Source organism: Vanellus vanellus (genome assembly GCF_965231255.1).
Source record: "Vanellus vanellus genome assembly, chromosome: 2".
NCBI classification, from domain to species: Eukaryota; Metazoa; Chordata; class Aves; order Charadriiformes; family Charadriidae; genus Vanellus; species Vanellus vanellus.
This window is the reverse complement of record NC_138906.1, coordinates 123,453,820-123,467,849: the sequence shown is the minus strand read 5'-3', so window position 1 is coordinate 123,467,849 and position 14,030 is coordinate 123,453,820.

Below are 14,030 nucleotides of genomic sequence, written 5' to 3'. Positions count from 1 at the left end.
TGAGTTGCTTCTCTCCCACCTACCACTTTTTTGCGGGAAGAGATGGGGAACAGCTATTGAAGCTGGTGGGGACAGGGGAATCTCGGTAGCGCCCCCCAGCACCCGCTGCCCTGCTGTCCCCAAGACGCAGCCTCCAGCATGGCGGGGTACGTTTGCTCTGGAAGGCAACCCAGGGGACTGAGATGGGCTTACATGGGTCAAAACATGGCCCTGGCCCCCCAACACCAAGTCTGACTGCTCCAAATAAATCTACTTCAACACTCTCCTCACCGAGTCTCATCCTCCTGCCGTTTTCAGGGGGCTCACTGGATAATGGGAGGAAGTTCAGTCATTAAAAATGTTCAGATGGGTTAGCTCCACTATTTGCAAACCATATTCAAATTGCTTGAATTCTTGGTAAGCATTAATAAAGTAAATGGGGAAAGCACTGGGTATATACTCCGCAAGTAGTTTTGCAGCAACAGAGGATTTTCTGTACTGGTTTTTCTGGTTTTATTTTCTACATTTCTGTGATTCAGGCTATGTGGGAAGAAGGGGAGAAGGTCTATGATCATACATCTAAGATTCAGAAACAAATCATATTTTCAGTCAATCCATTTTACTGAATAAAGTAAAAAAACCCATGATTTACTTTTAAACATTTCTTTCCTTTTTCCTATGTTTTGTATTTATAGTTTGCTAGAGATTTTCGACAAACCCATAGTTTAAACCAGTGTTTATCATCATATATAAGCACATCACATCTACACAGCCCAGGATGTAAAGGATTTGGCTTTATTTTTCTACACAGGAACAAAGTATGAACATTAATTATGAACAATTAGGCAACTTATGAAAAACTCTGTGCTCTTGCCTTGTTCTCTGCAAAATCAGACCATTATTTACCAGACGCATTTTAAAGTTTACTTGCAAAATACCAAAGAGGACAACTGGAACAATTCTGCTTCTGTTTATCTTTACTACAAACACTACAGGAAAAGGACTACTCTTTGTTAGATGTCCAACTTGATCAGCAAAATGAAGATCTCTGGGATATAATAAAATAAAAAGAAACTTTAAAAAAAATGTTTTGTAGGTAAATAGTTTCATTTTACCCCACTGAAAGGAAAATATTTTTCTAAAAATAATAAAAAGAAAAAAAGACAGGTAAACCTAATCCCACACAGTGCTGAGCCCTGGAAAAGTCCTTCCTGGCCTGATCACACTCATAGATAAATAAAAAGGCTGTATCGTCCATTATTGGTTCCTTACCTGAAAACAGGCTGAACTTGAAAGGTTTGAAGTGACAGCTATAGTTCATTAAAGTTGCCTGGTGAGCAGTGCATCTAATGAAGATTGTTTTCCTAGGGATTTATGATCCTTTGTTATTTACTGTTCCCACTGACAGTAATCCCCGTTTCCTCTAAACTCTCACAACCACCCCTGCCCCTCAGGACATGAGCATTGCCCACCTGCACTTTCAACTTCTTTTAATGTACTATGCAACTGACCTGCACTGCCATCTCCACAACAACTCTTTCAATTTCCCCGGGCCTCCACGGTTGTCCTTCTTCCAGCTGCTGTCCTAATCAGTACTCCCACCCTCTTCTGCACACCCCTGTGTACTTTCTCCCTACCTGAGGAAAAAGCAGCAAGCAGGTTGTGCAGCTGGTTCAGAGCTGTGTGAACTCAGACTGACCAGCCACCATACACAAGAGCTGCTTCAAGAAGGGAATATTGCCTGTCCTGTCCTTACTGGGGTGCTGTCTTGAATCCCACTTCACAAGAGTCAAGGAGAATCAGTGTAGCTGAGATTTCCTCCTCTGTGTTACATTTAGCAGAAGGTGTCTAATGAGTTCAAAACTACTGGCTGTGGCCAGAAGCGTAAGACAAACAAACATACCAGGGTTGTTCCTTACAAAGCCAAACTCAGAAAAAAATAAAATAAACAAACACCCCACATACCAGCTACAAAGATTCATGGCATGGCCTTTACCCCAGCACAAGAACCTCTTTGTCTCCTCAATCGTAAGAACCCTCTACTGCTTTGAAGTCTTCACGTCTGCTCCAACAGAGTATACAAAAGATAGCAAAGACTGCTAATTAAGAGAGCTCATTGCAGCCTGTTCCTGAAAAAAAAAAACTGAAATGTTTGTGAAAGTAAAGATCACAACACCAACATTTGTCATCATAACTTTCTCCTGATTCTTGAAATTATTACATTAATTGAATATTTTTGTTATGGAAATGGCTCTGTTATCCTGTCTCACTCCAGCACCTTGGTTTCATTGCAGCGCTATATTCTACACTGAAAAAGGTTTCCAGTCAGGTATTTCATAAAAATGCCACAAATGTTATGTATTTATATTTGCCTGGACAGACAACCACAGGCCTTTCGTGGAAATTTGGCCGGTATCTAAAGTGTGCGTGCAGGCAGACATGCATGTGGATGGAGTGACACACACGCACTTTTTTCAGTACTGGGAGGGGATAATCTAGGAAACAGATTCTCTGTTCACTTCAGCCAAAGGCGGGAACAATCCCCTTTCATTCATGCCACATACCATGGAAAAACACTTCTCTAAAATAAAACTCACTTTATTCAACCCTCCAGAAAAAAGCCTTGGGAAAAAGGGGAAATTACTTTTTTTTTTTCTTTAAGAAAAAAATACATAGCAAGAACACAGAAGGAGGCCTGGAAGTCTCAGAAACTGCTAATGAGAGCTGGAGCATTAATATATAGGCCAACAACACGAATCCCATCAGATCAGTTATGTAAAATCGAGCAGCGTCTGACTTGCTCTCTGAAACGCATCAGTGCTCTGCAGGGGCTGGGGCAGGTGTCTCTGCCACACAGTCCTCTCCTTCCCTCTCCGTCCTGCCCCCAAGGTGTGCACAGACGCCTCAGGCTTGGGAAGTCTTGGTGTTGCTGGATGTATATGGACAGAAGAGGAGGTTAGATCAGCTGGAGGGTCTGGGCTGGGGAGACAGCCTGGGAGAAGCTTGTCCTACTGCTCCCTCTGCTGTACCCATCCTGTGGAGAAATCCCAAATGTCAGTGCGAGAAGCTAGGATAAGGGATGGTAGCTTTCAGCGAGCGATCTGTGGGTAGCACAGACCCGGATAGATTTGGTAAAGGGATAAAGTCACGGCTGATGCGGAAGAAACCACCATCACACTCAGGAGATAGCACGACACAGATCGTTGTGCATTTAACACAGCAAATCTTTTTCAGTCTTTACCTGCTGGTGTTATTCTTATGCTTCCAGAGCAGCGGAGGAAAATAACGCCTCTCCTTGGGCACGATCGTCTCGCTTTATTACACATATTTAGCTAATGATCTCATCTTATGAGACAGGTGGGTGTCAGGATCAGCCACAGAGAAAGGCCCACGAAGCTCCCTGAGCAGGGCTGCCGGCAGCAGCTGAGCGCCACGTTAGGCAACGCAGGCAGCAAACACCTCCTGTGTCCTGGTGCGCTGCAGGCAGCAAACAGGGAAAAACACCCCACGTGTGAGTCACATTAGTGCCATGCTGAATTTAAACAACATGAAGCATAGGCAAGAAAAGGTGAAAGGGGAAAAATGGCTTATGGAGTCAATTAATCATGTGGGAGTTATCAATCTGATTGTCAGAGAGAATGGGGACTTTTTAACCCATCACCACCTGAACACAACTCCAGTCAATAACCCCACTGTGTATGCTATTTCTGAGGGCTGAGAAATTGGCAGCACTGGATACCACCTGTAAAAGACATTTACAGCTGCCATAAAAGCCTTTCTTTGAACATAGCGAAAACTTGTACCCCAAGAAAAATACATATTTTCAAACACTCAGGCATTACAATGTGCTTTTTGCAATCTTCAGAGCAATATTTCAGTTAATCTACACTTTCCTTTTAGCACTGATTTACAGAAATCCAAACTGGAGTAGAAAACATCCCAAAGGAAGAAATCCGTTTCAAGCACTTTTCCCTGAGAAGGTGCACACTCATCAGAATAAGAAGGAATTATGAGAAGAATCAGCACTTTCAGGAAAAGTGGACACTTTCCATAATAAAAGAGTCTTAAAGGCTGGAATGCAACATTAGGTCTTTGAAAGACCCGTCATACACTTATCCTAAACCTTCTGGAGAATTTCAGGAACATTACACAACTTTTACTAGAAACTAAACAAAAAACCTTCCCAATACCAATATAAGATTAAAAAAATTAATCAGTGAATTCCAGAAAGGCAATGTTAACAGATTAACTGTATTCCCTTTTTTCTCCATACCCCAAGTGTTATTTCCTTTTATATTATAAAACATCTACCAGCTAATGAAAATACTGGAAACCAGACTTTATGATATAACATGGTGATAAAGAGAATTACATTTAAATGTCAATGGGATCTATGGAACAGAGTAAACTTAGAAGAAAGTCATTCAATAATTTTAAAGTTGTGAATAATTAGCAAGGCATTTTCAAATGCAATTGGTCACGACCTAATTCTGCTCTAGATTCTTCAATTTTACTTTTTGCAAAGCTATAGGAGCCACGCAATACTACAGCAATATTATAACAAGTGCTGCAGCAGTATTGAGTCCTGCTGAAAAATCCCATCCCTAAATGAGTGGCTCTAGCGAAGGAATGGGACCTGACTACTTGGGGCAGAATCCAGCCCGTTCTTTTCAAAGGCACTACTCTGGATTTACATAAATGCAAATAAATGCAGTTTGGCCTCAGGACTGACACAATATACCTAATTTACACTTGCCCATTTTACATGGAAGAAGCTGGAATGGAGCTGAAAATATGAACTAAACTACCGATTTGCATGGGAAAACTGAGATATTGAAAAATATTTTATCTGTAGTAATCCAATAATAATTATAAATTACTGTGACATTGTCCTGTGAAGTGTCATGACAAACAGGCCACAAATATACAATGTGTGTGGCACAGAGACCAAGCACAGGTCTGGACATAATCTACTCACTGTCAGATACCACAAAGCTGCCTTGAATAAACATGCTCCTCATTATAGCACTTCCATCTTTCTGAATTCACCATGTTTATCCCCAAATAAAATAAATTATTTTTTTTCTTTGTTCAGAGTAGCATATGCTTTATCTAAGAGCTTCAGACATTACAGCATAAATTATTTGTACTTCTTGCTCCAGGACTTTGTGACTGAACACTGACTACCTGAGGGAAATCAAATTAACAGCAGCTGAGACAGAACTATTAAAGGCATGTTTTCCCCTATGTACAGTAGTCTGTTAACGTATCCACAGGCACCAAGAGGGTGAGGATAAAGCAAGGACATTTCTCTGAACCATCACTATCTTTCACATTACTGTCTATTTTTGTGAAGGAGCCGTGGACATAGTGATATTGATAGGCACTGGGGTTCTTCGAGCCTCAACTCAAGCATGCAGATTTTACAGCCACACACACTATGAAGACACTAGCTTCCGAAATAAATCAAGCAAGCTTTTTGCTTAAGACCACAGAGGTAACTGCAAGGTTGTTTCTGGTTGTAAGAGTAATGATGCAAGTAAGTGGCCCACCAAAAACCGGTCTCCCTGCCCTCTCTCCCCCCACCGGGACCTCATGCTCTCAGGAGGCACCATCCAGCCTCCAGAGAAAGGGAAGGGTTTGGGATGGCACCCAGCCTCCTTCTGCACAACCTGCCAGGGCAAGATCCTCACAAAGGAGCTGTACTCACCCTCTGCATTAACTTCTCCTACCAATGAGGCCGATGACATCTCTACTGTTTTCAGAGGAGACCAAAGGCACATTATCAAAATGTTCAGAATGATGAGGAACACTTTTTAATTGGGAATACTGCTCTGAAAGGCAGGCAGTCATGGGGTACGTGAGTCACAGAGACCACCACACCGTGCCAGTGCTGCTCAGGCATTACCTGAGGGGTGAATATGGCAGGGGCAGTGTGGGCTCGCAGTTAAATACCACGCTAGCAGTGGCAGGAGACACGATCAGGTCTCAGCTCTGCCACAGATTTGTTTTGTGAATTTTGGAATTTACAAATTTACCCACTTTTTATCTGTTTTGTCTACCTAGCCTTCAGTGGCTTTATGATGGGTGTCATGTCACAAGGTGCTTAGAGCAACTAAAACTGAGCTGGGACCTCCTAGCATTACTGTGACTAAAATACTGAAAATTATTTAGGGAGCATTTTTATTCCATTTAGTAAATGGAAAAAATAACTAAGTAAAAGAAGAAAAAACGCAGCTTCCTTCAAAAGCCTCTTTAATCAGCTCCAGAATCTGAATCAATGCTGAGCACAAAGATTTAAATTTGGCTTAATGAAAACTGAATAGACCAAAAAACAACAAAAGAAGTCTCTTTACAAAAGGTATGGATTCGACCTAGCCAGTAAATAATTAAAGCTCCTCTCTGTTCCCTTCCATTTTCTATTTTAAGGCTTTTCATTATATGGGATCAAAGTCAGCTCGAGTTGGAGAGAGTTAGACAAATCCATCACAGAGACAGAATGAATGTATGATCTCATCCCCTGTGACAGCAGCCCGACAGTACCACCTGTTTGAACTCCAGCTTGTACCACTTCTGATGACACTGGCAATGTCAAGCCTACAGCTTGAAATTCAAGAGGGTGCACGGAAACTCTCTCCACCTAAACAAACAAAACGAAAGAACTGTAAATCTGGCATCAGGAAGGCTACAGGCAGTGCTAGCCAAGGGGCTGCAAAACGAGCAGCCACTGAAAGGGTTCAGACCCCAGGAACAAACCACCAGGAGTCTCAGGAAATCAGCTGTGTGAAGAAAGACTGATTTTTGTTTGGAGAGGAGGCAAACGAGGAGAGAGATGATGAATGTAGGATAGCTGTATAAAAATTATAAATAGTAAAAAGAAGGGAAATGAAACATTCATATTTATTTCTCATAATAGACGAAATAATATGTTGCAGTCAAAAGACAAAATAATTAATGAGATATGGAAGAAAAGTTAAACAGGGAGTTTAAAACTGACAGGCAAATTTAAAAGAGATTAAGGAAAATTCTGTTCTACCTTCTTAAACTTAAAGCATAGTTTACCCTGTGGAGCTGTCTGCAGCATAACATAATTGGGACCGAAAAGGACTGTAAAAAAAATATTCATTAGATTGTTAATGAATTCCTGCTTGTTCCCATTAGAAACTCATTTGTTTTAAAAAGAAACAATATAATCCTTAATGAACCTTGCTTTTTTTAAGCAATAGAAGACAAACATTTATACCTCCTGACACAAGCAATGATTAAATGTCAGGGATTAAGACATTCCCCTTAAGGGGAATCCCCAAGGATTAAGAAAATCCCCCTTTTGTCACATTATTCCATAACTATTGGATGGCCAGTTCCTGAACACTGTCAGGAACAATGTATTGGGTCAGATCCAACACACCAATGTTTGGTTAACACTAAAGTTCAATCAAGAGATTTCTGTCTAAACCTTTTGTTTAAGAAAAAAGATTACAGCCTTGGGAGTGTACCATAAAACTTTGCTTTCTAAACAATTTTTTGCTCTGACTGCCAGTAGCTAGCAGCACTTGAAGATGAAGGCAGTAAGCATACATCAACTCTACTTGTTCTGGTGTGTAAAAACACTTTGGCCTAGATTTGGGCCAAGATACATTATTTCACTTCTTTGAGCTGCTTGATATGTTCAAGGCAAACTTGACTTCTGGTCTGCCACTGCATTAAGAGTATTTGCAGTTCTAGGAGTTGCAGGGTCTTCTAGCTGTTGAACCTTGCCACTACACTGTGATATGAAAGTCAAATTGTAAAATTATTACAGATATATAAAAAAAAAATCTCACTGTTATGAAATTTATGCAATTCATTTCTCAGAGTCCACTAAGATGAAAATAAAGAAGCAGTTTACCACAGCACTAGCTGAGAGCTATTTCAAAATATGCTCTAGATTAAGACTGCATAGCAGGACCTTTTCCCAGTGAGAAGATGCACCTTGAGGACGAGTAGTGGCCCCAAACAGCAATGTTCTCCTGGGTGACCTCATTAGCTTCTGATGTGTGGAAACATCTTCTCTAAATGTGTGATTCTCCTGTTTACTTTGAGATGGTTCTTTAATCAAACTCATAAGATTATTTTCATTTGGTACCAGACAGATAAATAAAACCACATTATTCAGGCCCAACAGCTCTTCAAATGAAAAAAAGAAAAAGCCTCCAATAAAAAATTAGATCGGAAAGGTTTTGATGCTTTATGTGGGAGTTAGCTGTATGCAGAATTGAACTATATTTTCTTGGTTTAGCTGAACTAAGCTGTACTGACAAGAGCATGCTGAATTAGATCCGGTTGTAACCTGAGGTGAACCTGCAGGATAAACCTTACGTCATTGTATTGCTGCAGTTCTTTTTTCCACAAGCAAATGTGGCTTGCTTCCCTCAGTCTCTGAAATGCCGTATCGGGTGTGCTGGCCATGGGGTAGAAGTCTAAATAGAGCATGTTTGGGATTTATTCATTTCAGGCCTCTGGGAATGGAACTGAGCTACTAGGAGAGACTGAAGTAAGACTACAAAGGCATGAGAGAGGCAAAAGTGAAAATCTTTTAAAGATAGCAGGGACTATTAATATGTACCCTGTGTTGAAAGACATTCACCCCCATTTCTGATTTGGACTTTTGGATTTTTGCCCATCCAGTGCAATACCAGCCCCATGTTTCTCCCGCACAGGCATGTAGGGATGTCTTGCCTTGCATTGCAAGGTAACTGAAACTAACTGATGATGATGCCAAGCCCTTTGTGGCCACAATATGTTAAAAATACTTCATTTCTACAGCACCATTCACACAACTTTGTAGGATAAGATATAACTCTCCTCCAAGAGACTGAGGATTCCTCAGCGTGAAGGACAATGACAACACAGGGTACTTGGCATGGCAATCCCCTCTGCCAAATTTCCATTACCCTATCATTGTTTCAGAGACATAACTGAGCAGGTAATACTGCTTCTTATATTCTGCCTTATGGCCAGACCTACAAAACATGCTCTGCGTTCCTCCTTCAGACATGTTTCTGAGTACAAACCTACTTTCTCTTTTGTCAGTCAGCTAGAAGTCTCGGTGGCAAAGGGCAAATGAGCACATAACTCTGTATCATCTCAGCACCTGAAGGCTTCTTTCTCTGTCAGGATTATCACTGACTTTCTGTGGCATGGCTGACCACACCGGAGCCCTCCCTGTATTAATCTGTATACTTACAGGTAAAGCAACTCTATTTGTAGTTGCACTAGCTAGGTAGTAGGTAGACCTCTGCTCCATTGCACAAGCTCTTTGCCCACGGAGCCCTGGAAGGAGCCCTCTCCCTGCTCAGTTGGAATAGTAGGACAGCAGAAAATTGATTCAGTACATAGGTTTGGAAAGGAGAGGAATACAATTGTTCAGTGCACAGTGCTGCAGACTGCAAAACCTGGATTGCAATCCATGGGCTAATACACTTTCTGCCTTCATCATAAAACAAATCAGCTGGTGAACAGGGGTGGTGCAGCAAGGACAGGGGATGCAGCTGGTCCGGTACAAGCCCACAGCCACTAAGCACATTTACAAATAATGACCATCCTGCAGAACTAGACATTGTCTTGCTCCAAATTGTTAAGGATGATATCCCAGGTGTTTCCTTTACTTGAAAAATGTTTTTCTTTTGCCTTTACACTGGCAGTGGACAACATACAGTCTGTTTTGAGGACCTTCCGCATTGTCAGGATTTACCTTGCTACTATAGGTTTCTCCCTCTTAAGAGCTACGGTGCTAAATGTTATTTTCCAAACCTGTACAACCATTTTTTAAAAAGAAACTCAGGTACACAACCCCAATAATGATTTTTCTCATGTATATTCAAGCTCATATGCAATGGAGATGTTCTGGAGACACCATGATTTTGCTTAATAAAAATATAAATCTCTATACAATTTCATCATTTCAGGCCTTGAATAACTGGAAATCCTCCTCCTACATAATTTCTTATGATTTCCTCTGTATGAGTTCAATGTAAGAAGTGCATAGCTAAATTATGCAGGAATATAAACTTATATAACTGTTTGTAAGACTGCAAAAAATAAAGCAGCTTAAATAGTTAGGAATATAGAGAAGTCTAACACAGAGCTGAGGAAAAGTTGATTTATAATTTATCCTTTAGGTGGACAGGTTTACTAGTATTTCATTAGTATAAACAGAAATAAATCTAAGAATATACTGTCATTCCTTAAGACATATGGAAACCAAGCACTGGCAGAACTAATTATGAAGCAGCTATATAAACAAACATAAACATAATCTGTAGGAAGGTCAATTTACATTAAGGGATCAGCTATCTCTTGCCTTAGTTTCCCCTCTTGGAACAGCGCTGGATGCACCCACATGGCTCACTGGTATCACTTACACACAATAGCTAGTATCAGGCATCCACAGCAAGCATACGTAATTTCTTTCATTGCCTACCAGTAGGTTCATCAATAGTCCACCCTTTACACCTTTTGGTAGTTTGCATTCTCCTTCTTCTTTTGGAGTAAAGTCTCACATTACCCGTGCTGCCTTCTCCTACTCTCAGTGCAAAATCAGAAGGGAAATAAAATTCATCAATCCTCCTCTTGGCTTATTAAATCTCTCTCACACTGTTCATCATTCCCTGTGGCCCTGCAACTTGAGCTCTTAGCTCTCTACTTGCAGGGCTCTTTAATCCTTTAGCTTTCTATCTGGATGGCTACGGGCAGATCCCAAGCACAATTTGCCCAACCCTGGTATCTTTTTCTAGTCCCTGATAAGAATCTTTGCTCTTACTTGTGGTCTCTCCTACCTCTGCTGAAACAGCAAAAAGCCTTTTACAAGGTCACATACATACCCTCAGTCGGGTGTTCTTTGACTTGCAATGAAAACTACAGGATAGCACAAATGAACCTAGGGTTCATGACGTAAGGCACTGTTGTTATAAATTGTAATTAGATACAACCAGAAATGGGGGTGAAAGTGGGCTCATTAGCAAATGTCAGCTTTCCAGCACACTCCACATAAATGCATTTGGAAATTCTTGTTGCTGTACCTCATGCGAATTAGTTTGCAGCTCCCTTGCACTGTTCTCCCATTAGGTGTGTGAATGAAGCATAGAAACAATTTGTTTTATCACCTCCACTCTCACAAAAGAATTAAATTAAAAATAGTAATAAGGCGTCAACAGGGCAGTAAAATAGAACCATAATGACCACAGGCTCGCTCCTTTCCTCCTATAGCAAATCCTGCAATGGGAGGGAGGCTGCAGCTCTGCTTGGGATCCTTCTACCAGACATTGCCCTGAGAAAAGGTTTACTAAGAGGGAAGTTACCGTGGGATAAATGCCAAAACCCACGTCTGTCCTCTAGGTCCTCACACCATTTGGTTGGAGAAGCTGATCAAGTGCTTTCCTGTTCCATCTTGCTGACAGCCCCTTTCCATGGTGATGCTCTTCTAGAAACACCTGCCAGCCCAGTATCTTTGGGGTCCATTTTCCTAAGAAGGCTCCTCAATGAATAGGAGCTTTATTGTAAACCTAATACAGATTGTTATTTTTTTAATTTTGGCTCTCTCATGGGTGGACAGCAGTACCAATATCCACAGTTTGCCCGCTCCTTTCCTACCATACAAGATGTTGCAAGTCTGCACCTCAGGATGCTGGAGGGACTAGCAAAACAGCAGGAGATAACTTGTACTGCTGATACCTATTTGAAATAACCAATTTTTTTCAAAACCAATAGGCACGAATCAGGTCCCTGCAAAACTGCAAACATTAATGTGTGCTTAAAAAAGCACAGAGACTAAAGATGTCCTAAGAACATCTCTGTGCAAAAATTCCTTTTAAGCAAATATTGCAGTAGTACTAGCAGAAAGAAAAATATTGTCTGCAGTATGCAAGTAATACCGAGGCAGTAAGACTCCACTATTGGTGCCTAAAATGCATGAACGTGTGCTCACTGTTGGATTTCCAAAATGCACAAAAATACTTATCTACATATCTTAAATCGCTGTCAGTTGTAGGGTGCAGCCAACAGGGGATAAAAAAAAAAAGGGATGGTGACAATCCAGACAGGAACTTGCTGTTTTGGCTTATTTAATCTGAATGCTTTATACTTATATTTGGGCCCTGGTATTTAAGGGACTTCTCTATACAACACTCATATAACGATGGCAGTATATCCTACAAGAACAGTATGTGTGCCATTTCCATCAATGTTACTGGATTTATATGTGAAGTGAGATACACCCCTGGTTCACAATTCCGGCACAAAGGCTCTTTGCTTCCAGGAAGACAATGAATGTGCGAAGGAAGATCAAGGACAGAGGAGCTACCCAGAGGGACTTCTCCGCAGTCTTTTACACAGAACTCAGAGGAGATGTTTGCCAACTGCAAAGAGGCTGTCATATAGGAAGATGTAGGATAAGGCTAGGGGAAAGGATCATGGGATCCAGCAGTTCACAGGTCCTGAGCAGGCAGCATTCACAACAGCGGCCAACCCCAGCTGTGAAAAGCAGCAGTGGGAGAGACAACTTGAAGTGTTACATCTCTTCTAGCACTTGGTGAGTGATCTGCTCAGTCTTACCATGCACGCGTTTGTCACACAGGAGCGGTGACCCTCTAAAAATTTCATGCTAAGTGTAGGAAAAGCCGTTAACATACTTCCTATAGTTTTATGCACAAATGCCTAGAGCTTCTCCTTCTAATGCATACATAAATTAAACTTCAGTAACTGTGAATTTTGTTACTGGAAAAAAACATTAAACAATAAAAGTTTTCCTAATGCAGAGTTACATGCAGGGTAAGTACTGTTGTGAAAGCTGTGTGCTCAGGAGGTGTTAATCGCCAGGTCCCAAGAGCATTCCCTTTAGCATCCTCCACATCTTCCTATATGACAGCCTTTACTACAGTGTGATGAGAGTCACTGACCTATATTTTGGAGACAGATTATTGCAGTGTAAGTTTATAACATAATCATCAACTATAAGGTCATTTCTTAATAAAATTCTGCTGTGGCTTACTATGATTCTGCACCAGTAATACATATTTACTTACCCTTAAGTTACTCTGAAAACACTTTTTATAAGATTAAACCAGGTCCTTTTCACTAGAATACATTATTTTTTCACTTGAAAGATAATGAAGATGGCAATTAGAGATTTATCTGTATCCTATATCCTAAAACCTTCTTAGCTGCCATTTATAAAAAAATATTTTAAATAAGCCAAAAAACACTGCAAATCCAGCCCTTTCATGCTCTGTTTTACATCTCTGTTGGACAAATGGCATCAGGACACAAAAGCCATTAACCTCTTGTTGAGGGTCACTGCATTTATGACATGACAGAAGTATCAGCAGAAGGAGTCACATACTCTTAATTGTATGGGCTGTTTGCACATAAAATAACCAAATGGTCAAACTAAAATAGTTTGCCAAATTCTGTATCTGTAGTCTATACACTACCACACAACTATCAAGAAATTGCACGTTGACTTGCTAGTAAGAGCTCAGAATAGTTTTCAAACTCATAGAAGTTTAGAAAAAGCAGATGAGTAGGTAATGAAATTGTTTTTTCTTTCTGAAAAAGTGACACTTCATTAGTATGTGACAGAATGAATTTCTCCCTTTGCTAAAAAAGGCTTTGTTTTTCTGTATACACTCAAGTTGGCAATTGCTTTTATTGTTCCACTAAGCTGTTCTACAATATCTTAAGAAGAATTTTCCTGGGGCAAACTAAGAGAGCAAATTACTTTATAAGCAATTTTTCCCTGAACTATTTTGTACTTTAGATTGTAGATAAACCCGCCTTCACAACGGCTGTTCTCAACTTGAACCTTTCCCTTCCACCTCCAGTGATGTCGTTGTCCTACATCTCAATTTTTTACTGCTGTGAGGTCACAATTTTTTTTATCACCTGACTTCACCACAGGATCTACCTGAGGATCACGACATGACATCAGAACATGACAGCTACATTCCACAGTCAGAAATCTCAGTCCTCTACACTACTACAGACATATTTCTGCTTTGTTCACTTTTTGCTGT